The sequence below is a fragment of the Anoplolepis gracilipes genome, chromosome 7 (assembly GCF_047496725.1).
Source record: "Anoplolepis gracilipes chromosome 7, ASM4749672v1, whole genome shotgun sequence".
NCBI classification, from domain to species: Eukaryota; Metazoa; Arthropoda; class Insecta; order Hymenoptera; family Formicidae; genus Anoplolepis; species Anoplolepis gracilipes.
The window spans coordinates 9,604,817-9,632,061 of NC_132976.1; the positions used below are offsets into that span (position 1 = coordinate 9,604,817).

The 27,245-nt window shown below is 26.6% G+C and overlaps 1 protein-coding gene and 1 long non-coding RNA gene across 11 annotated transcripts in view; one reads left to right on the top strand and one right to left on the bottom strand.

Annotated features, from left to right (window-relative positions):
• The window catches only part of LOC140667973 (uncharacterized), a 97,553-nt gene that overhangs the window by 21,351 nt on the left and 48,957 nt on the right, over window positions 1-27,245 (bottom strand). The window contains exon 1 of one of the 8 annotated variants that reach the window (XM_072896430.1): window positions 11,465-12,143. The exons of the other annotated variants lie outside the window; for them this stretch is intronic. The gene's annotated coding sequence lies outside the window, so the exon portion shown is untranslated. Of the gene's footprint in view, window positions 1-11,464; window positions 12,144-27,245 lie in introns of those variants that run through there. 8 annotated transcript variants of the gene reach the window in all.
• Window positions 20,671-27,245, top strand: part of LOC140667978 (uncharacterized) — a 74,672-nt gene continuing 68,097 nt past the window's right edge. The window contains exons 1-2 of one of the 3 annotated variants that reach the window (XR_012047096.1): window positions 20,671-20,959; window positions 21,164-21,333. This is a non-coding gene — a long non-coding RNA (uncharacterized lncRNA). The remainder of the gene's footprint in view (window positions 20,960-21,163; window positions 21,334-27,245) is intronic. The other 2 variants (XR_012047098.1, XR_012047097.1) reach the window with 2 other exon arrangements.

Genomic DNA, 27,245 nt, shown 5'->3' on the forward strand with positions numbered 1-27,245 from the left:
GAGGTCGATTAAAATTTGTGATTTCCAGGTGTACATCGAAACAACATTGATGGCGAACGAAGGAAAGACAGTAAAGAGTAAACAGGAAATAGTGATCGAATAAGATGTTTTACACGACACGTAGTTGAACTGTTTCGAAAGATCAAATTCTAGACACAACGATGAGCAAACTAACAATCGCGAAGAAAGAAGTTAACTTCATGGACGAGAAAAAAAAATGAGATCTCGAAGAGACTCAAGACTGGAAGTAAAACAGTAAAGAAAAGATTGTGGACCACGTTACTGACAATGAGAAACGATGCAAAGAGCACGCCGTGCGCCGACGGAAAACGATGCAGCGAAAGCGCAACTTAAGTCATCAGACGACGCTGATAAAAACAAAGTACGCGACGAAAAAGAAAAATATGATAAAAATGATGAAAAAGACGATAATAACGTAGATACGTTATCTAAGGATGAATTAAAGGTCCGTTTGCCTAGCTATCCTCGAGTTAAATTGAGTTTCAATTCTGTTTGACGGTATCAGATCAGTAAACAATCAGACAATTCAAAGTGGCTGTCATCATTAACGGGTCGGTTTTCACATTCACTTTTGAACACTTTTGTAATATCTGATTTTCTGAATCACGATTTAATAATCGATGGTAAATTGTCGAGATCACGTTGAAGAAGAGACAGATGGTGGACAATCCGGGATCAAAATCGAACGTGACTCAAATTGGAAGGACGTGATAAAAAATAAACGCTCGAAAAAAGAAAGAAGAAATAGTAGCGTATCAATTAAGCATATGACAGATTTGACAGTCAAAGAAGAATTGTGACAATTTGAAAATTATCAGCCACAATGATAAAAAAGATCAGCTCAAATATATAAAGATCAAATAAAAGACGCGTATTAAGGATGACATCTTCATCCATTATAATTTTTGTCGATTATCATCTGAGCAAAGAAATATAATTAATAAAATAATCGACTTGGATGAAAGACGGCCTTGTAAAGCCGAGTATGTTCGATTACGTTATTCTGCCTGTACTAGTAATGAAAAAAATAGTAAAGAAAAATAGAGCTCAGATTACTATATAGTAAATAAAAAGCCGTTAAAGACAGATTTCCTTTGCAAATGATTGTGAACCAACTAGATAAATACGAGACACCATGGTGTTTAGCACCCTTTATTTGAAAAACGGGTTTCTTCACGTGTCGAAAAGGAAAGCATCAAATATACATCGTTCATAATACCGGATAGTTTGAGTTTCTAAAGGTTTTAGTTTATCAAGCTTTTTTACAGTCTTTCGAAAATACATTCCAGCTATTTTTAGATAGCTGATTACGGACAAAACGGTACTGGTCTACTTGGACGATCTGAGTGTGCTGACGAAAAAAAGAAAGCTGAAGAAGCTGAAGAAAGTTTTCACAACCATGGAACATATAAACTCGAAATCAATTGGAAGAAATATATAATACAATATATGCGTTGTTGCTAAGACGAGTCAAATATTTAAATTTTAAAATTAAAACAGAACGTATTTAATCTTCAGACAGGAAGATACAAGCAAAATTTCCAAGCTCGACAGAAAGACAGCTGCGAAGATTTTTGGAGTTCACAGGATATTTTCGAAAATACTGAAAGTATGCTATAATAGCAAGGCCATTATAACGCAAATTTTAAAAGGAGGTAACAAGTTTAAATTTATATCAAAAGAAGAGACGCATTTGAAGAGTTAAAACATGCCTTGACGAGAAAACTTATATTAAGTTTTATCGAACCGGAGCGGAAACAGGATTCCATATCCGAAATCTACATGGAAGGTCGGTATTCATAGTCGGTTTTTATATTTAAGATCTTAAGTTTGGTCTTAGATTTTCGTCTTAAGATTCTGTTCAGCTAATGAAATAGTCGAGTGGAATCTTAAGACCTTCCTTAAAACAATCTTAAATATAAGAACGGATTATAAATAAATACTGGTCTATATTAATGCTATATTAATGCACCTTGAGGTTGGATTACTTCACTCAATGCACTACGCAAATTACAGGACGACATCGACAGTAGAAAATATACCAGTTCCAAATTGAAAATATATGCAGTCGTTAAAAATATTCCACGTCTATCTGTTTTAGAATATTCTTCACAATTGTGATAGACTGTAAAGCTGCGATGACAGTGAGAATGAAACACTTGTTTATATTATATAACTCATTGAATATTATTAATCGCGGAATATTAATACATCATCAAACATTACCCTGATGACGATGAATAAAGTGATACTGGAACAATACCCATTGCAGAATGATCGAGTCTGGAATAGAGTTGATATAATATTTAAACTATATATATATATATATATATATATATATATATATATATATATATATATATATATATATTACGCGAATTTTCAAAGTTATATCTTTAGTATATTTATATATATATATACTAAAAATATAACTTTGAAAATTAATGGATTTATTTATTTTCTTTGATAATTTTCTTCGATAACTTTGATAATTCGCGATAAATATGTTACCATGCGATAATATGCGGAGAACACACATATTTTTGTCAATAAACGCTTAAAGTACAACATTAATCAAGAAACATGATAGTGTCTTGTGTTAAATCACGCGCAACAGCGAGGCAAATTATATATTTATATGCAAGTCATCCGTTTGAGAATACTTTGAATTTTAAATTATCAGATGTTACAATCAATAATAACTGATTGAATTCTTAATTAATAGATAAGATTTTCTTTGCGTAGTAAAAAAATATCTTTATATTTTTCTCTACAAACACAATCCTTTAAAAAAAATATTATTCAAAATCTGAATGTGGAAATTTTTATTAATAATTATTAAGAATTCGTCGCGTTGATCGTATTAAGCATAATGTTCCTTTATAATATCTAATACAAGATTATATTAATGATTGATATTATTACGATATTATATATTGATCAACGTATTAAGAACTAGCTAAGATAAACTGTATTACAGACGTTCAATTGAGAACATCTTTGTTAGACTATCGAATCGGATCTTATTATCAATAATGGCTGTGCTAATCGAGTTCTTATTAGACTTAATTGATAGAGTTTGAGTCTATTTTATATAACACAAGTATTTTTGTTAAACCTACTACTTGGTTTAACTTTACTTGCACACAAGACATGATACAATAGTTTTTACTGGACCTTTTATGTATATGTATGTATAAAATAAAAGGCTCTATATTGTTATGTGTGCACATATTTTTCTTAATGTGATATTAAGTAATAATCTAAATTTAAGATCTATTTTTAATGCCTAGTATTCATCTAAAAAAGGATAAGCAAAAATATCGGCATAGTAGCTAAATCGGGAATCAGTCTTTTGCTTGCCACAGACTACTCCTTATTACTGAGCTATTAGAATACCACGATAAAATAGAAGGTTCTCATTTTGCCTATATATATATATATATATATATATATATATATATATATATATATATAATTTATATATAATAAATATTTTATATATAATATATATTTTATATTATATATATTTAAATAATAGAAAAAATTAAATTGTGATTTTCACATTGTGGAATGTATCCGTTCTTTATTTTATATTCAAGTATCATTCAAAGTAAGAATTTATAAACTTAATTTTTGCGAAAATTGAAATGTTTTTTAAGATCAATAATTATTTATAATATAAAATTCAAATAACTAAATATCGCATTTTGCGAAAGTTGCTTATAGTTAATATTAATATTGACTAGTTTTAATTGATTGTTGAAATATAATTAAACATACAAACTAATTCAATTTGTTTGTTTACCTTATATCCAATACTTTTAATATACATAAAGTATTTAACATGCCCATCGCTTATATATCAAAAATTACATGTTTAGTCTATCAAAAATTTTTTAGAAAAAAGTTGAAGAATTAAAAAGTAATAGACATAGTGAAGTTTGCTTGATCTTATTGTTATATGAAGAGGTCACGCCAAAGTTATCTTGAAATTTTTAAATGTGAACTTTATCTTTCGTTACATTATAAATTCTTATAGCTTATATCGAGATCTTTTCAACTAATGTAATTAAACTTTTTTTTGTATAAGACGTTTTATAAAAAAGTATGTATTTTATATAATTCTTTATATGGTTTTCGTACATACATACATATACATACATACATATACATACATACATATATATATTTATATATATATATATATATATACACAGGTAATTATGTTGCTGTTTGTCAAGTAATGAAAAGTTCCGCTTAGAGTATTGTGCTTCGGGTATTGTGTTGTGTGAGTTATTAAATACGATGAGTTAATTGCGTTAAACTCGCGTGGAATGTCATGAGCATACGTCATTATGAGATCATGACTTAAAATTGTGAAGAATAGTTATTGCTTTATAGTAGCATAGCTGGTGAATAACCTAACCAGTGCTAATTGTCTTCAGTTTCCTTCGGTAAAAAAGATATAAAAATCATTAGAGATTTAGCAATCTAGTCTCTTTTGATCTTTTGATAGAAATTGTATAGAACTAGGAGAACGTATGTGATATCCTAAATATTGTTAAACATCAAAAATATTTTATTTAAAAATTTAAAATTTTTCAGAAAAAAAATAAATCTTCTTTCTTTTTTAAAAAGAAGTTAATTGTGACTTTAAACAATATTATCCGAACAGGCAAAAACTTTTGTGATTATCAAAGAAATATATTTTTACAATTTTTATTATATTATATATTATAGTTCATCAATAATATCCTGTTTACAGTTTCTAACGTTTTATTACAGTAATAACTTACATCGTCAATTATTAACTAATACCTGATTATACTATAGAGATGAAGTTATAATTTGAGAGTTTATGAAATACATAACACATTATGTAAAAAAAAATTTCAAACTTTTTCTTCATTAACTTTTCTTTATCATGGAAAATACTTCATATTATCACTACAATTATTAAATCGATCAAATTAAAATCATCGAGTGGCTTGAAAGAAGAAATAATATCAAGGACAGAAATTTATTCATATCGCGTAATCAACAACATACTATGACATATAATTATGTCAAAAGTCAATGTCGTAATCCGTTCGTATGAACGTATCTATTGTGTGTTTGTGTTGAGTGTAAAAAAGAAAAAAAGAAGTAAAGAGACATCGAAAATAGGAGAAAAAAAAAGAGAAAACAAAGAGAAAGAGAGAGAGGGGGGGGGAAGAAAGAAAAAAAAGAAAGAAAAGAATATAAGGAAGGCAGAGGAAATAAAATCGAGAAGAAAGATTACTAAATATAAAGAACTATAATCACATACACTTACACACACGCGCGCACGCGCGTGTGCGCGATGCGTGTGTGTGTGTGAGGGGGAAGGGAGGAGGAGGGCGGAATATATTTCAATATTTCTGTAATTATAGGTAGACTTGTTTTTTTTCTCCTTGCAAATATCTTATCGTATATCAAACATACATAAAATAATTGATGTAACATAAATAGCAAGCGGCTGAATACATGTTTAATCATAATATGCAGGATGAAAAAGAGATTTTAAAAATAGCTAGTATTCTCATCAAAATAAATAAAAAATGTTTAACAAATAATACAAAAAAACAAGAACAAACACGAGCTAATGAGTTAATGCAGAAAATAAAGCGTCAATAAATAGTTGATAAAAAAGGTTTTAATTAAAATTTAGTTTTTTTTCGAACCAATCACTTTTTTCAGCAATTGTTAACAAAATTCGAGGCGAGTCTCCCAATCAATATAAGCACTAAGGAACTTTACAGATGTAATAGCGAGACATTGCAAAAAATATCGTGCGTAAAGTTAAAGAAAAAATATATTCGTGAAGAAAACAGCAATAATAAGATAATAAAGGAAACAAGGGAACTTATAAAAATTCAAGAGAATGCAAAGAAATGGAATGAGTAACGGTTACTTATAAAAATTTATTTCTGAAATACGTTTCTGAAATAGATTTCTATTTTAATTTCCTTTTTAAAGATTTTTTCCTATTAATTAAAACAGAAAATTAATTAAAACAGAATATTTCAGAAATCTGTTTTTATTTAACTTATATAAATAGTTATTCGTATTATCTTTGTATATAATACAAAAAAGCTACCGAGATATGAATCTAATAATAAAAAAAAATATTAAAACATTCGGCAATCATAATGTTGAAAATAACAAGAACTAATAAAAATAAAACGTAACTAACAATAAGTCACAATTTCGAGTCATAGTGTATTCTTATGATGAGAAACACAATGGATACTTTACAGCCTAGCAACAGTGAATCTACCTGCGTGTATAACCGTTTTAGAGGTAAGGGGTTCCATTGTGAAACTACTTCTCTCGACCTGCCTGCTGTTACTCATTTGTTGGGAAAAGATATTCTCCGTATTTGTTTTCTTCTTCCTCTTCCAATTTTTTATTTTATATAAGTTTTGTTTATATTTTGTTTAGTTTCAATGACTCGCAAAGATTTTCGCAAATTAATTTTTTTATTTGTCATTTTTGACATTTATGGTTATTATTAGATTTTGACAGATGACATACATGAGTTCTATGTCCAAAGTGATAATACATACTTTTTACTATTACTAATCAACTTCCCACATACAGCATACAAACTTTCTATTTTACTACTATTATTAATTTTCATTTTTTTCTTTTAATTAGAAAATATATAATAGAAAATATATATAATAGAGAACCAATCAATGTCGTATACTTGAATTTATAAAATATAAGTATTTTCTCTTTCTTTTCTTATGGATAAGAAATAAACCGTTAACCAAAATTATATGCATCACATAATAATATGTAATCACGCGGTATAATCATTTTTGACATAATGCTCTGTAATATTCACTAATATGTAATTCTGAAAAGAATAACTTTTCCATATTCTAAACCTGCAAATGTGTTTATAAATTTTAAAAATAATGCTTTATAATATTTATTAATGTCATATAATAATGTACCAATATCTATTTATATAATTTTAATCTGTCATATGTGTTAACATATAATGTTTTATAGTAATATTTGTTTACGTCCATATCTATTCATACCTACTAATATTACTATTACTATTACTAAAGTCTATAAACAATATTTAATAAGTTTTTTAAAATAATACTGAAATCAAAACAAGTAGTACACTCAAATTTGTATAACGATACCTTTAACGGCTTGTCTTTCAGATATTCCAATCGAGATATATAATATTCACTCACCTCTTCTTTTCAAATGTAAATACTTTTCATTATAATAAATATACTAAGAAGCTAGATTTTATTGATAAAAAAATGTGTGACACTTGTGTAATTATATAGTTAAATATAACAAAACGATAAGAAATTGATCAAAAGTTGGGCTTATATCCGAGTGCTCGTTTATATCTGCACCTGTCCATGATTCAAAATCGTTATACCGCATGTTGTTGCAGACGAGGAAAGGTGGTCGAGGAGCACCCATGTTCCAGATGGTGAGACCCAAGACCAGTTCTTAGCATCGTCAGCGATTCGCTTCAAAGTAAATTTTCTTCACAAAGCATTCGTTCTATTCCATTCTTATTTTTTTTAAATTTCGACCAATTTAATTACGAATAATCGAATGTCATGTTTCTTAACTTTTTGATTATAATAAATATAGAGCAAAATACTTCTCTTGATGTGTTATCGCGTCATCATTGTTCTTTCCTTTCTCACACTATTTTCTCACGATTTTATACTACACAAATAGATAATAGAAAGATACATAATAAAAGATAGGTAATAAAAAAATATGAATAATAAAAAAAATGTTTTAAATTTTTCTCTTGAGATTTCAAACGATTATTCTTTATAACTAAAGCTCGGATAAATATAAGCCCAATTTACGTGTATTGGATGCGATCGACATTCTATTTACTTCAATACTCGAATGAGTTTGACGCATATTGCCATTAATTAATTGCGCTCTATTGTAAGAAATCATACGGTAAAATTTATTAATTAAAAACTGAATAAAAATTCTAATAATGCACAAGCAATATCTTTCGATATTTAATTAATGTAATAACAATTATTTTAATAGAATAAATCTAATATCGCATTGAAAAGGTTGTTTGCTGTTATTTAATTTTTGTATTCGAAGATAATAAAGATATTTTTGGAAAAATGTAAATTTAAAATTTAAATGTAATAGCCAACGAAACAATTTATAGAAACACGCAACATAGACGAAAACAGATAATTTATATATATATATATATATATATATATATATATATATATTAATATATATATGTATTTGTTTAACATCTATTTTCTGCGATTTGGCTTTTATTCACCTTTAGTTCCTCATTTGCATTTTTCTTCCATTTATCTTTTTAAATCGAGTTACAGTTTTTATAATACAGTTTTTCAAAATATTTTTTTATTTTAGAACTTTAACCAAAAGTATTGTTATTGTACGCAGCTAACAAAATATCGCTTTCTATATTTAATTTTTTTTTTAATCGAGTGCCACAAGTTTATATAAATTATATATATTTGTTGCATGACGTTAATTATAATTGCCTAGATATCTTAGATGATTGCACATTTTCTAACACGCACAGTAAAATTAACATCCTATAACATTAACTGTTATTGTAAATAGCCAACGTTATTCACAATAAAATCTATTTCAAAACAGTTCCCAGAAATAACTGCTTGCTTAAGTAAGCTTGTTAGTTTTATGCTATTATATTTTTTGTGTAATATATAGTTACACAAAAGTTTATAAGTTGAATTTATGTTCCACGTAGTACGTCTGTAAAATATTACTTAAAAAATAAACAGTTAATTTAAGAAGCAAGTAATATTGGAAGAGAGCAAGGTCCAATTCTTATATTGCTATGACGTAACTGAATTATTTCTGGATTTTCATTAACTCCTTTGACTTTACACATACATGCGCGCGTGCAACACAGACTAATTGATAAAAATATTATTAAATTATCAAATATTATGTAATCAAGCTATTTGGTAATTTTTTCAACATAATATATGTAATCTCATTTATCTATCATTATTGTATTCGACATTATATTAAGTCACGGATTATATATGTATTTGTCGGATAATGATGACGCATAATGTTGAGAACAATAAAACTATCTATCTTTTAAAACACATCTATCGTGAAACGCAGTTCTTTGATAATAATCCTTCATGAATGCTATATAATAGAATAATAAGACAAAAGACTAATCATTTTAAAAAAAATATGTTCTCTCTAAAACACTGCTAGTTTTCATCGAACACACTAAACACGTATCAACGATAAATATTTATTAACCTGAATTTTAAGCACATGCCTAATAAAGACAAACCGACCAAAATAAATTCTGGAATTTAAAAAGTTGTTCCACATTGGAATTTGATTATAGAAAAATTGTATTGAATGTGAACACTATGAACTGCGTATAATTGTTAACAAATTTTATAATGATATTACTTTATTTATTAATAATTATTTTAACGAATTATGTTGTTTTAACATTTTGCTACACGTTTTAAAATCGATATATTTGTCAAAAATAATTTACAAATCATAAGCAATAGTATGTTAATTAGCACGATATTCGAGAATGAATAGATGCATTTTCGGAATAATCGACATTATAGCAAATTGTAATAAAGCTGTGATCGATATTATTTAATCATCCAATAATTGCAAAATAGATTTAAATAGAATATCAATACATACAATTTTGTATAATAACGATTTTGTATAATAAATATATTTTTGTTATTTTTTTGACTGACTTTTATTGGAGACCGCAAGGAAACCACAAACTGGCTGAGAATTCAAAATTGCTCTTGTTTCGATCTCGTTATGAAGTAATGAAAATTTATCTATTTGTCTGTTAATATTTATTTTTTTCTTGTACTTAAAATATATATATTTATTTATTTGTGTGTGCTTCTATTATTTTTAAATAAAATTCAAGATATAGTACACATTATTAATGATTTTTATTTTAAATATTTCTACTAGAATATGTAAATTATATAAGAAGAAATATGATGTATGTAAATGGCAAATAATGAACAATTTTTGTAGAAAAATAATTTTTTTTGTGCATATGTAAAGTTGCTTTTTATTTTATCGTATTGCCTACTGCATGTCTAATATTTTTGTCTTATATTCTTATATTGTTTTACATATTGTTTACTATATGGTTTATTATAATTATTTTTGTTTATAAATTTGATTAAAAATTCTTTGTTAAATCAATAAACAAGAATATTTTAAAATCTATATACTTGAAGATGTGATAAAATATCGTTTAGATTTCGTTACGATTAAAATAACGTAAAATGCATGAATTTGATTTGCATCAACATTGCATTGCAAATTACTGCAATAAGAATATTCCAAGTCACATTATACATATCGCGAATAATAAGTTATACTTTACTATAATCGCGCTAAGTTATACTAATTAAACTGTTTCCAACCGAGCAACTTGCTCATAGACATATATGAACAAAGTTTTTTTTGTTACATTTTAATTTAGAAAATTACACTTTATTTATTTCTTGGCAAACAATCTGCGAGATTATTCAAAATGTACGCGTATTATTTTAAGAACGCTTGGTCAAATTAACAAAAGCAAATTATAAATCACCGACGGTCTACTAAAACCATTATTATCTATTATTAAGAATTAATGTGTTCCACAATCTCGTGTCGTAAATCATTATTAACTATAATCGTTGGAGCAATTCATTACAGAATACGCCTTGAGCATAAAGCGATTAAAATGCGACTTTACTTAGATAGCAGAAAGATCGATTCAACTTAACTCGGTTGAAAAATATTTATACTAGGCAAGTAATAAATCAAATGATTCATCCTTATTGTGTATATGTATATAAAGTATATGTTATACGATAAAAACTCGCGCACTTTATTTTTTTTTTTTTCTATTATTAATGAATAATTTTTTTATCTATTATTAATGAATAACTTATTTTATTAAAATGAAATAAAATTGATAAGACTCTTTCGTATAAATCACGTTTTATATACTCAATTATTCGTTTTCAATCATTTACAAATTATTCGATTTGTCTACGAATCAATTAAATTATGTTGGTTAAGCTAAATTGTATATTGGAAGTTAATCAATAATATGACAGTAAAAGGAGAAAAAAAAACCTGAAAATTTTTTTGCAGCCGCCTCATATAAGTACACTCGAGATTTTCTATACCGCCACTGTGTTTGGCGTAGGCCCCTGAGATGGCGCCACGTGACGCAATCAGCAATTGCTAGAAGATATGATTTGTACCTCTCACAATATGCATACACATAATGGATTCTCTTCTTCTCGCTGTTGTCCCATTTCAAATCGTACAACACTAATCGCATTAATTAAAATCAATGTTAAAACGTATCACTTACCGATGCAAAATCCGGCTTGTAGCACGTGAGATATATAACCTCGTTTGCGCACTCACTAAACGAAGCAATCGAATCTCAAAAAGAAATGTATTTAGGAGAAACACACTTGAATCCGTGCATCCGTAATAGGTTAGAGAATTTCTTGATCGACATTTGATTCTTACGAGTACATGCGATCACAACAGTACGAATCACTCACTTGTGAGCAATAGACAGTGAATAATAGCAAGATTAAGATAGATTATAAACACGCAATACTTGTGTATAAACACGGCGTGGCACTACTTTTCGTCAGTCTGAAATGCACTCGGAAAAAACGATAAATAATAACAGTAACAAAAGACGACGCGCACACCACACGATGGTCGGCGCGGCAATGATTCCGGGTACATTGGCTCGCTGCAGTCGGCGGTGGTGGGGGGGCCAAGTTCCACGACAGGGGAAAGACGGTACTATGCGCGTGTTGGTTGGAGGGATCGTGGTAGTGCGGCAACAGAGAGGGAAAAGAATACTTATAAGCGAGACCGTGAGAGAGGTAGCGGAGGAGATACATAGTAAAGTGGTGGCTGATTTGGAGGGAAGGGGATATGTAGGATAGTTTCCAAGGGGGGCAGCAGAGCGAGCGTCTCGGAAGGTTGAGGCAAACGGCTGTTTGTCGGTTTTTTTTTTTTTTTTTTTTTTTTTTTTTCTCTCAATATAACACGTTTTCCATTTATGAACTAAACTGTTTAGTAACGTTGTAATTTCGTAACGTAATGATTTTCGAATCACGATAATTGAATACGAAAAATATCTAACGCTTTGGGATATATCTATAGATGTCAAAAAATTCTGTCAACGATAATTAAAGTCTGTATGAAATTAATTAATTTTATTATTATTTAAATAGAAACATTAAAAAAAAAATTATAACGGATATATCTAACGCAAAGGAAATAAATTTTATCTGTAAAAAAGTCTTTTGCATAATGTTTACGAGTTATTATCAGCGAAAATATTTATTTCTAACATAACATGTTATACCATATCATACTGTAACATGAAAAATCCTCATTGTAACTAACTGCTGGTAACACGATCGCTTTTACATCGATTAAAGCAACATGTGTTCGAGGAGTGTACAAACACATTGAGTTTCAAAGTGTATATAAGAGTGTAAACGTACTTTAATATTACTATATGTTATAAGAATATAGCATTTATGTTACAGTTTGCTAATACAAAGGCTTTATTTATATTTTTTATTTTGCCTACATAAAACTTAATAGACATGTAATGTGTATATAGAAAATTTATTATTATTTCGAACGTTCAATAATTAATAAAATGCAATCGAGAAATGCGATTATATTTTGATAAAAGATCCATTGATTTGCATTTAATAAGTGAATGAATTTTGTGCAAAGAAAAAATTAATGATAATAAAAAAAAATTTAATTAAATCTTGCCACAAATTCTGAATTATGATAAAAGAGTAAATAAACTATAAAGATTATTCTATATGCGACAGATACATTTCATAAAAATATATGTTTTAACATTCGATAAGTATCATGAAGTATATTGTGTAAGATCGATTAAATTATTGAAAAAAAGAAAACTGAAGTAGTGTAGTGCGTGCGTGCGTGCGTGCGGTATGTGTCATATTATATGCGTTTTATATAAATTACAAAATAATTACTTTCATTCAATAACAGCGATATTGAAATAAAATTATGTTAAATTTTCCCTTCCTCTAGAAAAGAATTAAGAAGAAATATATATACTGACAATAAAATAAAATAAGAAATATGTATTAGTAAATTAGAATTATTTCTTCTCATCGCAGTTATGACAGAGATATTTTACGAGATTCTTAACCTACCTAGCTAGCACGTACGTACATGCACATAGAAGAGATTCAAGTTTGTTTTAGAAATATTCGATATCGTGTGAATACCTACATCTGTTAGCTTAGATAATGAGCTGACAGCATTCGGAGAGGAGGGAAGATGGAGAATGGGAATGTAGACAAATGGATCCGGAGGGAATAGAAAGAAAGGAAAAGAAGAGGGAGAAGGAAAAAGGGAGAGAGGAGGAGGAGAGAGAGAGAGAGAGAGAGAGAGAGAGAGAGAGAGAGAGAGATATTAGTCATGTTTTATTATAAATACTCCCTCCCTCTCTTCCCATCGCGCCCTCCCCCCTCCCCCCATCAACCATGAAGCCGGTTGAGCAAGTTTATCTTGTCTACAATTATGCTTTTAGGAGAACTAGCCTTTCTTGTGTTATCGATCATTTATATTTTTTATAGAGGATCGACCTCGGATTTTATTAGCTTTTGACTTGTTTTTTACATGGCACTTATTACATCGTTTACATGTTCGAGCATACTGAACATGTAGATACGGACGCATAGAGTAATATTCTCAGATACTGTAAGAAACTAGGACACTAGAGAGGAGAACTGAGATGAGTGGAAAAAGGGGGGAAGGGTTGTTAGTTGGAGTTTATAAAGAGTCGTTATGTTCTGTGCCTGTAAAAGGTTAATTTCAGTGACATTTCAATTGCATTCATGTATATTCTATTTCGCGACATAGGTACAGCTAATTTGAGATTATAAGAGACAAAGAGTGAGACGCTTACGTAATACAGACAGATTCGTGATAGTCCGCATATTTAAACAGACAAGAAAGTTGTTCTTCCAAAGATAAAGAGAAATCTGCTTTACGCTTTGCTTTCATTGACCATGAGTGTATTTGTATATTTGTGTTTGTGTGCGTGTATGTGTAGTGTAGATTGATTAACGATATATTGCGACTCAACTTTACAACAAGCATCGATTTGCATCGCAAAGCAGATTTTATTTCCGATATAATCAATAAGTAATAACAATATGTAAATTGCATTAAAGTATTTTTCCATGTTGAGAAATATCTAGAAGATTTATTTTTATCTTTATGATTAGTTTATAATTAAAAGAATTTGTAATAATTATAATTTATACAAACTAATTTATAAGAACGCTCAGTGCGCACCATTTATTTTGTGTATGTGTACACAAAATAAATGGTGTGTACACACACAACGTAATACACACACATACACACATATATATCTTTTTTTACTATTATTGAGTTTTTATTATATCCAGAGAGCATATATAATACTAAAAGATGACAATAGGGTGTTTTTTTAAGTTATTTTTACATGTTAAAAACAAAGAGAATTTTGAAAATATATAGTTATATTCTAATAAAACTTAAAATAATAATAATTATTTCTCATTTAATTTCTTATTATTCTAATTTCTAATCTAGATTTTTTTCTTTTCAAAAAATTAAACTTCGAATTCGAATATATCGAAACGTAGAAGCTTCTTTTCCGCAATGCCAATTAGCTGTCTCGCTTGTACACTGCAATTTGTTTTATTTGTGTTATTTGCGTCAAATCATGCAAATTTTTATAATTTGTGAAAGAAAATAAAGTTAATAAGTTAAAATTAAATTTACCCTTCCTTTTTTCTTCTTCCCCTTTTTTCCATTTCTTTGTTTTTCTCTTCTTTTCTTTCTTCTTCTTCTCTTTTTCTCTTTTTTTTTTCATCTCTTTTCTTTTCCTCTATTTTCTTTCATTTAATTTCCTGTTTCTTCTCCCTCCACTTCCTCTTTTCTTTCCTCTTAACAAAATTTTCTCTTTTTATCTCTTTTTGTTAACTTTTTTTATTATCTTTCAATATCTCTTCTTTTTTAATACATTTTTACCATTTCTTATCTACATTTATATTTTTTCATATCTTAATCAAATTCTTTTCTCGTTATTTTCCTTTCTCTTCGATAATTCTCTTTGATAACTGTAAGCTTTTATTCCTTTCTTGATGCAAGTCACTTTTTTCTTTTCCTTTTACTCTCTTTTTTCCTTTTTTCTGTTATTTTTTTTAACACTCCACAAATGTTTATTTTATATTTATTATTAATTACTATACATAAAATTATTAACAATAATAAATTTATATAATCAAATAATATTCGATTTCTAATACACGCTTTTTTTTAAAAAGACGTGAAAGGAGAAATATAAATATTTTTCTTGTATACATGCTATTGAATGCGCAAAACGCACATTGATTATAACGTAGAACTATAATGCAGATTTTTCGATATATATTGGATATATATATTTTTCCCTTTTTATCTCGCTTTCTTAATCTCTTTCTCTCCTTTCTTCTTTTTTTATTTTTTCTTTTTCCCTTTCCCTTTCTGTCGTCTTTCCTCTTTCGGCTAACAAATTTGGACAGCTTGTCCTTAAGCTATCTAAAAAGATAAATATTATCTTTGTATATATGCAAAACATAGAGATTAATTTTACAAAAATTGATTTACGAGCAATATAATATAAAGCAATATAAATAGCAATATAAAATTTAATCTATTAAATATACATATCTTTTTTCTTTTTGCCTTTTTTTCTTAATTTCTTTCCTATTTTTTTTCTTCTTTTTTTCATTATCTCTTTTTTTCCTTTCTTTCTTTTCTCTTAAAATGACTTGCGAAATATATTTGTTATTTATAGTTGGCAAACTTTGAGAGTTCATCATTTTGATTATCTAAAGAGATGAATATTTACTTTTTACACATACTATTAAACGCGCGGCACATAATATATGAACGACATTGACAGCAGATTAATATTACGCAATAATTCATATACATATATTTTTCTTTATTCGTTAATCCTTTCTATTTCATCTTCTTTCTTTCTTTCTCTTTTTCTTTTGCCTATTCTTCGTCTTATTTGTAATTTCTAAAATTTAACTTTTGCTCTTTCAATTTAAAAATTTGTCTTTCGTTAACTTTAATTGTTAAAATTTGCATGATTTGACAGCTGCAAATAAACTCTATTAAATGATCAAAACAAAACACATCGACTTTAAGGTAATGTAGATTTTTATTATTCTCTTTTTCTTTTACTTTTCATTATTTTTCGTCTTTTCTATATCTTTAAATATTAACAACAATAATATTAATTACTTAATATTATATCCTTTGCCCTTCTTTCTTTTATTTCTCTTTCTCTCTCTCTCTCAATATAAATTTGTATATTACACACTAAATATATAATATAATCTTATATATGATGTATATATTCTTCTTTATTTGTCTTTCTTTTTTATTTCTTTAACTTCGTCTTTTTTTAACCTTCTTTTAATTTAACTATTTTTACAAATTTAAAATTTGCATGATAATTTGCTTGCTGCATACAACACGAGTAAAGCAAGTTAGAGCGCACGACGAAATGCTTGGCAATCAATAACCAATCGGCATTGCAAAAAAGAAACAAAAATACACTTCGAGATATTGCGAGAATAAATAACATACACTTTTTAAAAATAGAATAATCAAAAAAATATATATATAAAGCAGATAACAAAAGTACATCACAAGCTATGTAAAATAAAGAACTAAAAATGCAAAAAAGCGAACAGTTCATCTCGAGTTGATCAAATATCATTGTAGTAGCATTGTAAAATTAATGGTTTGACAGTTATACAATTATGTATTGATTTTACGTCGAAATTGCATCTTTTTCTCGGATTACTTGATAGGTTCTCGAACAGAAAACATTGTTTTGTTTTTGTATTATTTAGCTAACGATAATTAAAATTATATTATGACATTTGATTTAGATTTTTTTTAAGTGAGCTAAAATATGAAATCAATAAATAAAAAATATATAAATTTTTCGTTTGACAGTTTTTATTTGATGTTGAAAAAAATCGTGACATCGTGACATTAACATCAAATGTATATACATGTGAGGAAAGAATGTATATATGTACATATACTTACATAAAAAAATTTTGTTATTTGCCAATATTATGTCATGAACTTCGCAAATTGTATAATTTATCTCTTTAATATATTATACTTGAACGCTATGCTATAAAATTTCATGAGATTAGATATAATGATCTCATATATCAAGAGAAAATCTAAGAAGTTAAGCGACAGACGGACAGAGAAAGTGGAAAGTAAACTCTCTTTCATGATCACGTCAATATATCATTGCATTTAACAGATATATAAAATATAACACATTCTTAAAAATTAAAGCATCATTTTGCGTCGATTAAATAAATTTTTTCCTTGGCGTGTGTGTGTGTGTGTGTGTGTGTGTGTGCGTGACCTCAAAGTTGAAGATTTTCGTCAATTTTTCGGTTGATTTGAAGTTAGTTCCAAATCTATATATATATATGTATATTTATATATTTATATATACATGTATAAAAATCATCGTCGAGAAAAGAGCTCAACAGTATTTAAAAACTGAAACTTCAAAGTCCAAACTTTAAAGTCCAGTTGATCAATTTTTTTTATATAAACAGTATAAAACATTTATTCTCAATTTGTTTCAAGAGGATCACTCGGAAAAGATTTATTTTTTAAAAATTCTTAGAAATCTTAATTTTTTTATGCAATAGCATACTGCATAGACATTTAAGAAAACTATATAATATTCCTTTGATGACCCTCTTCATGCATATTTTTTTCATTAAATTATCTGTAACCGTTTGTGAGATATAAAATATTTTAGTTTTTTAAACTTACCTTCGTAACATCTTACCGAAAAGATCTCGGAAAGGTTACATAAGCATTTATTCGTTATAAGTTATTCAGATAGCCATTACATTAAATTAATTTTACTACACTTATTTCGCTGTATTTTTTACAGAATAAAACATAAAAATAAAAAAATATGAAACAAGATTTTCGTTGTATTATATTTTATTTTCGAGACTTAAAAATGTAGAAAATTAATAACATGTTTACGTTTTTTTAAATTCAAATAATTTTTAATGACTATGTAACATAGAAATTTGTTAAATTTTGTGTGTGTGTGTGTGTGTGTAAAGATAAATTTCATTTTATAATAAGAAGAACATTATATTTTCTCTTCATATTTTAATAACATATTTTAATAACCACTGTCAAAATAAATTTTATAATGTACAAAGTCGTTAGAGGTCATTCAAATTTATAAAAAAAAACGTAAATATGTTTTTAATTTTAAAAACCAATTTTAAAAGCCAATTTTCTCGGAAACATAGTTTCATATATAGGAATTTTATTTCAATATTTTTTCTTTTTTACATGAAGAATCGTTCTCTCTCCTTTTGGTTGTACCATAAATTATGTCATCCTGTATATATTTTATGAAGATATATGTATGTGTATGTGTGTATGTGTGCTCTTAAAAAACCCATTATAAAATTTACATAAAAACGTAATAACTTTCTGGAAACTTGAATTGGATTTTAAAATAAGCACTTATTCTTATTATTAACTCTCATATATTCTTATTAATTCTCACTTCAAATATACCATTATTATGTAATTTTACCGCCAGAGAGAAAAACAATTATTTCTTATATACTTTTGAAAACTTCAATTTTAAACTTTATCAAATTTTCTCGTTTTTGCAATTTTGTTCATTTATTATGTCTGTTTTTATAGTACTTTACCGTTAGAAATTATTAACTTTGTTAAATCGTTAATTCAATGACTGAAAAAATTTTATGACTCTCTGCAACTTAAATCGCAGTCTATTGCAGTCTTTTATGTTATAAACTATATTAATAAAATTGCAATTCGAATTTATTACCAAGCATAATAAATATTTAATTATGATGAGAAAAATTAAACAAAAATAATGTTCCGTCATGTTACAAGAACAGCCTGATAACTGCTACAAATCTTCCATGCATATATTATTTTTTGATCGTCATAGGGAGATTTAAATAACTATGATGAGGAATTCTATTTCATGGATATTCACGTATAGCCACTGATTCTCTTTCTCGCCCCTTTTACTTTTTTATAAAAGAAAAAATTTCTCTAAGATATTTTTCGTTTCATCCTCTTTCGACCCTTCTAACAATTTAACCAGCCATTCATATGTCACTGGAGAGTTCTTTCGACAGTACCATTCATCTCACAATATACACGATATTATAATTTCTACATATAATTTTATATACATATATTTTTTTCTTTTTCTTTTATACAGTATAAAAAAAATAGTTTTTTTACACTCATATAAAATTATATTGTATATTAAAATAGAGAGAATTGATTAACAAATTAATAGTTTTCGAGATATATTAATGTTGCGCTTTCTGATTAATTTTAATCGATTTTGATATTTATTTTCGCACTGTCATTTATTTACAAACATTTGCGCGGAAAATAATAATACTCTTTTAAAAAGTAGTATGTTAACTTTCATATTTTACCAACAATAAGAATACAGGACACAACAAACAAATTAATAAAATAATCCTAACTGTTTGAAAGATAACCGAAAAACCATAAATTCTTTTATTAATTATATTTTAATATACGATATACTCTTATATATAAATGTGTGTAAAAATAATTTATTTTTTTATATTATAAAAGAATTTTAAAGAAAAAGAATTTTATATATATACTAAAGAATTATAGAAGAATAAGAAAAATATTGTATATATAATTACATATATAAAATAAAAAAAGTAATTGAAGTAAAATAACGTTGAATATATAGATATTTTTTCTTTATTTATTTAATAAATTGAAAAAAATCAAGCCTATATAAAAAGCATGCGTTGTTTGCTGATGTTTACAAGAAATTATTTTCTTCTTTAAAAAATTTTGAGCAATATATTATACATTCGTATAATTACTATGTTGAATTATGATTATACAAAAACAAATAAGATAAAAGCGACAATTTTTGTCAAACAAATTCAATTTCTGTGCTTCAAGATACATAAAATATGTAAGTTTCAAAAATGATTATTGAATATTAACGAAAAATAAAAATTTGGACAAACTTTATTTGTAAATCAAGTATTCAAGTAACTATATATAAGTAAATACTCTTGATAAATCCAAAATAAAAATCTTTAACAAATATATTTTCATAAAACTCGTAAAAAGAACAATAATGAATTTTTAAAAACTTAACAATAAAAATTTTTAATAAAAGGGGATGTCCAATGGATCAAATGCAAGCAATTCGACATTGCACTTTAATAATATATTTCATTAATATTTATTCTTCCGTTAACATTTTAATAAATCTCTGCGTTGATAAAAAATTTTTGTGCTTAATTTTCCTGCATGAAATAACGTCTTTCGCATGTATTATATACGTCATAAGACATGATCGCGCGTTACATAAGAGAAGCTCTCCTTTAAGCCATCATTACATAAAAGAAGGTCCTCTTTAAGCCGTTGATCAGTTCCGCGCAGGCGCACGGAAAAGTAGGTCACTGAAGCGTGGAACATGGAGCGCCATCTCTTCCACCTTCCATGCGTTACTGAGGTCAGTGTTTGCATCTGCCATTACAGTGTGTGGTGCGTGATACCGTGAGCGGCGTAGTTTTCGGCGCTTTGTTTACGCGTTTGACGAATTGTGCGTAGAAGAGAGTTGAAAGGACTGAATTGCAACGGGCAATCATTTCGTTAAGTGATCCGTGTGAGTGTAATTGGTCATCATTTTAATAATCATCATGTTTTTGTGTTTGAATGGATCGTTCTAGCAGTTACAGTCGGACCTCTTGTCCTACGACATTTTCGGTCCGGAATCTTCCCCTTAAACCTCTGATCCTACGACAAAAATTTGAGAATAGGGGTATAATTCCCCTTTCGCGGTCTAACATGAAAGAATTTTTTGTCATAGGATCAGAGGTTTAAGGGGAAGATTCCGGACTGAAAATGTCGTAGGATAAGAGGTCCGACTTTATTCATTTTCTGTTCATATCTCGTATATTGTGCAACCGATTAAATTGCCATCTAGCGAGGAGTATTTAGAATAAACATCGAGGAAGCTTCACAAAGGTGGCGCTAAATGTGAGTAATCTTATTGTGATTCTTACTTTTATTCTCGATTGTGTTTTATAATAAATTGAAAAAATAAATCCGTATAAAATATCAAATTTCGAGATTTATATTGTTGCGTTTTTTTTCTGTGTGTCCAATTATATTATTATATATGATATGCGTATAAATGTCATATTTCGTAAGCGAGGTTAGTATGTAATGTATTGATATTAAAAGAAATGTATTAATTTAGAATTAAATTTATTAAATTGTTAAATTGTATATTATCGCTTGGTCGATGATGTTAAATAAACTTTATTAAATTTTGCCATGGATCAAAAAAATCTAAATTCTTTTGTCCATGAGTCTCGCGTACAATGAGAATTGCAAAGATGATAAAAAAAGTATGATAAAAATTATTTATTATAAATAAATATTTTACAAGTTTATTAAAAATATTACTTATGGAATTATAATAGTTATTATAGTAAAATAGTAATTTATATTTTCTTAAACATGCATTTTTATCATTTATATTTGGAAGTAGTATATAATGCACGCTTCATCGAACTGTCAAGAAACTGTCAACTATTAACATTCACTTTTTAATGTTCACGATTGTTGATCGTCAAAAAATCAGATGCAGAAAATGTGCAACAATATAAATCTCAAAATTCGACTTGAACACGCTTCAAGGGTTTTTATCACTTTTTATGGGTGATTTTTTACTTTATACGGTATTCCTCATGGAAATACTCTAAATTTTGATCATACGTAAATACATTAGCACATTATTAATATAGATGTTTTTGTTTCATACAGAAAGCGATCAAAATATCTCTGTCGAACTTATTGTTAATTTGGAATATATTCTCCGTAAAAAAGAGGGAAAAAATCAGGATAAAAGTTAGCGTATCGTTATTATTAGCAAACAAAATAGTTTATTTTGGAAAAATGGCTATGTGATTAGATTAAATAATATCTGGCTACTATGTAATTTTTAGTTTCACTTTGCGCATGGTCGAAACACACTTACGTAATATGAACGTAGCATCGCACAAGATAATTGAGCGAACAATTTATTGCAACTTTCTAAAGACATCATCCATTCTATTACAAAAGTTTTATAATAAAAATTTAAACGTTAATATGGAATATATATATATATACACAAAATTGCAGTCATATTAAATATTAATTAATAAATAAGGAAATTTACTTTTACAAGAATCGTTGGTCTCATTTTATGTTTTTCTTTAGCATAGCTATGTTTTGTTTTATTAACATTAAATAATTATATTTAAATAAAATATTTTTTTGCTAAGAAAGATTATTTTATGATTCATTTATTGATGATATTTTAATATTATAAGAAAAATTCTTTGCTATTTTTATGCGAAAGTTTTCAACTGAACGAAAAAATTACATAACAAAAATTAATAAACTGGAAATTAATCGTCACTGTATAATATTGTTTATATGTTATCAATGCGTAGACGTATGATTTCTGATAAACATATTAATCAAATATATTAATTCAGTTTTTTATGTTTTCTCCGACTATTCTGTCGCACTAAGAGTCATGTGACATAGATATAAAGAGATAAATTAAGTAATGGTAACATATAGTTATCCCTATTTATTTCCATATACATATATACGTATATTCATTATCATAAATAACGATGTAAACGTCTTGTATCTATATATATTCCATATCTAGTTGTGCGAGAGTACTTTAGATTATTGAATTACCTCAACAATGTTTGGACTGATCGAATTTCTAATGAATTTAACTGATAATTAGTCTCTATTAAATAATGAAATGATTCTGGCTCTACATGCTTTATGAGCAGAAATATATAATGCAAAATAAAAATGACAAGTAAAATTATGTCCGAGATATTACAAATATTTTAAAAGAGAGAATTACAAGCCAAAAAATATATATTTGAAATAAAATAAATATTTCTAATTACATGGAAAGAATGGATTAATAAGAGCCAAAAGCAATAAAAAAGATGCAATCAGATGTTTCGAAAAATAAGAATTTTTAATTATTGTAACTGTATGTCTTGATTTTTTCTTTTGGACCATTCTTTAGCAATTAAATAATTGTCACTAAATAATTTTCAGCAACTAAACAAACTAAAGAATTGTTTAGTTACTTAAAATGTTACAAAAAAAGAACTGAAACTTATATCATTTGGATAACTAAAGATTCTTATTTCAACACAATTGATTGCGCCTTTTTTACTGTGTACTTGATTTTTATTAGCTCACATCTTATCTTTTTTACATTTGTTATATTTGTACACTATAGTCTTATTATTCTTTATTATTTCTCATTATAATTTTTGTCACTAATAATAGTGATAATTGTTATTTTAGTATTTAGAATTTAAATACTAAATTATATTTTTAGAATTTATCAAGAAATTATGAAGTAGCATCTTTGTTAATTAATAGATTGTGCAAAGTTAATATAAATGATCTTTTGCGTATATCTTCTTTTTAATTATTATAGATAAATATAAAAGATTATAAGTATAAAAGATTACACTTCACCAATTTTATTCAGTTAGATATGTTGTAGGAGAGGTCGTTTTGAGTTATTCTCCGCACATGAATTAAGTGAAAAACGACATTGTTTTAAAAGATATAACAAATTAAAGTTTAATAATTTTAATGCTTTTTCTTAGGTATTACAAACTGATAATAGGAACAGTAAAACTTGTGTACGTTGTATTAATCTATTTGACATTTTCTAATTAGAAAAAGTTTTTGTTTATATTATTTGAATAATAGCTATATATATATGATTATGGATATTGTGTCAGCAATTGATTTCGTCTATTTCTTACAGTTTATTAATAGTTAACACGACTAATAAAAAATCAATATAAATAAATAAAATATGTTTATATATGTATAGCTTATAATTTTTTCCCATTTCATTTCATTGCGATAAATAATATTTCGAGGGGTTGGTCACTGAGGTAATTTTTGTACAAGGGCTAGGTAATTCATCAGCAATCCCAGCAAAATTTTGGGTAATCTAAAGTTATTTTTGGTAAATCTAAATAATCTTTAGCGTTAAAATAATTTAAAGTAAAATTTCTTTTTCAAAATTTATTTTTAATTTGAGATACTATTAGGTAATCTTAAGTAATCCGAGGTATAATTTAAGGGTAATCCATATCAAAGCGTAATTTTCGTACATTATAACTGTTAGTGACCAACCCCTCGTAATATTTCTACTGTCAGAAATTTATTAAATGCGTGGGTGGGAGAGAGGAGGAGTCTCTCTACCTGCGCCTCCATCTCAAAATCAATAACATAATCCAATCTATTTCTGGTTTTAATTTAAAATCATAATTTAAAAAGTTGAATTTTTATATAATTTAAAAAGTTAAAATTTTTGGGGATATGTAAGGGGAGACGCAGAGCTCAGATTTTCTTAATCAAAAATAATCAATTATTACGATGTACGTAAATTTTATTGTTCAAATTTTAATTTGTTATATTTATTGTTTATTGTTATATCTAAACCAGTGCCACCTTCATTTGATTCTTGCAAAGAATTGTTAGAACAATTTTTTCTACAACATATCTAAGTGGCGATAAAATCGGTGAAGCGTTACTTTTTATGTATATTTACTTTATAATAAAACATTTAAAAAAAATGAGTAAATAAAAGTCAAGCGCTATAATTGGTTCGAAATTATTTTATGTAGAATAAACAATCTAAGAATTTCACGCAAACCAATTATAGCACTTGGCTCTTATTTGTCCATTTTTTGTTAATGTTTTGTTGTTAAATTTTAAAAACCTTTTATTTCTTTCTTTGCTTTATAATGTATAACGATTTACTTTATAACGTATAACTCATTCTCGTATATATCATTTTCGAAAAAAAAAATTTACACAAACATGTAATAAGATAAAAAATTAGCATATTCTAAATTCGGGACATGTAAAAGCAAAATTTTATGGATTCGAATACAGTTGGAGAAAGGACAATTAGCTGTACGAGAGGATTAATTTTATTTAAGAAATATAAAAGGAAGATAAACTCCTATAAAAATATAAATCCCAAATAATAAAATCAAGTTATAACCGAATGTTTTTAAAAATGCATATATTATTCAATAATCCATGAATTATAAATTAATGAAGTTAAAATAACTTCTAAACTAACCATTTTTAAGCATAACTTTTTAATAGTTTTACGTATGAGGAAGAAAAACTGTATCGATTAGTATATCTAAAGTAAGTTCCATTAAAGAAGTGCGCTTAAATTTTGCAACTGCACCCACAACTGCATGCACAACAAATACATAAAAGTAATATAAAAATATAAAATGTTTAAAGCTATTTTATCTTAACATTTCTTTGTATCTTTAATAATTTTAAAGATATATAGCATTTCTCATTGTCAGTTGCGTAGGAAACTCTGTATATTATACATATACTAATAATAGCTTTTTTAATTATAGCAATTAAATGTCATTACTGATTGACATTAAATTTTTGCATTTAGTTGTTAGTGATATTTGTTTTGATATATCTTTTATTGATATCCTTTCTCGATACATATTGAATATAATCTTATTATACTTTTAAAAATTCTTTCATTTAAAAATATGTATATATTATATATTCTACATTAAAATAGAAGTACACATACTGAAATAAAAATAAATAAATACTTTTTATTGAATATCATTAACAGGGAAGATAGATTTAAATATACATTAAATTAAAAATATATTAAAATAACTTTTTTCTTCTTTGTAGAATAATTTTTTCACGGTCGTATTATTTTAATATATTGATTTTCTTTTTTAAGAAGATGAGTATCGGAATGTCATCTTAGATAATAAATTATTTATATAGTCATGTTATGAGAGAGAAAGAGAGAGAGAGAGAGAAGCGCTGATAATATTGCATTGTGGTATCTTCGTACAGAAATACTTTTTATAAACTAATATGAGATAAAATATGCATTTTAATATCAAATTAAGAGGAATATAATATTAATTTTCACTAAAATTGTTATTCGTAGTAAAGTATTTATACTCTTTGAAATTATATTTACATTTATCAAAATTACTACGAATCTTTTGTCTTTCAAAGAAAATTAATATGATAAAAAAATAAAAAGAAATAGATATAATTTTAAATTTTTCGAAAGAAAAAAAAACACTCTCATTAGTTTACCTAGACTATTTTATAAATCTTCATTTGTATACAAGATGGTACGAAAACGACTTAATAGAAACGCCACAAACCACGATACTAATCCGAACTTGTTTAGATGTGACTCAAGTTGTCCGAACTAAGTTAAATCTAAAATCAAGTTAGTAAGTTCGTGTGTAACTTGCAAATCAAAGTACATTGTTATAAAGGACAGATCGAAACAATTCACTTTGAAGATATTTAACTCTCTAATATTGTTCTTGAAAAGGGCTTAATTATTTTTTTTTTTTTTTTTTGCAAAATGTCATAAAAAGATATATTTTTATACATGATATTAATAAAAAGTATTTGTATATGAGGCTTCTTGTTTTTCAAACAATAGAGTACACAAAGGTTGCCTAAATAATTACTTCTTAAAAAAAATCAGATATTTTAAAAATGTGTCGGCAGATAAAGTGAGACATCGTGAACTTGTGTCTCAGTTTATATATATACTTAATGCCTTAACATAATATAAAGTGCATATTCTTTATAACTTTTAAAGATAAAGAAATAAAATTTTATATAAATGAAAAATTATCGATGAAAATTATTTAGTTTTTTTTTTTAGTAAATTTATAAATCTACATTGAAACTTAAGAGGCTCCGTATTTTTTTTTCGTATGAATGAAAAACATTTGAAAATGCATGTTATAAAAAAATTTATTTTAGAGAAAGTTGTATTAAAAAGTTTTGAAAAT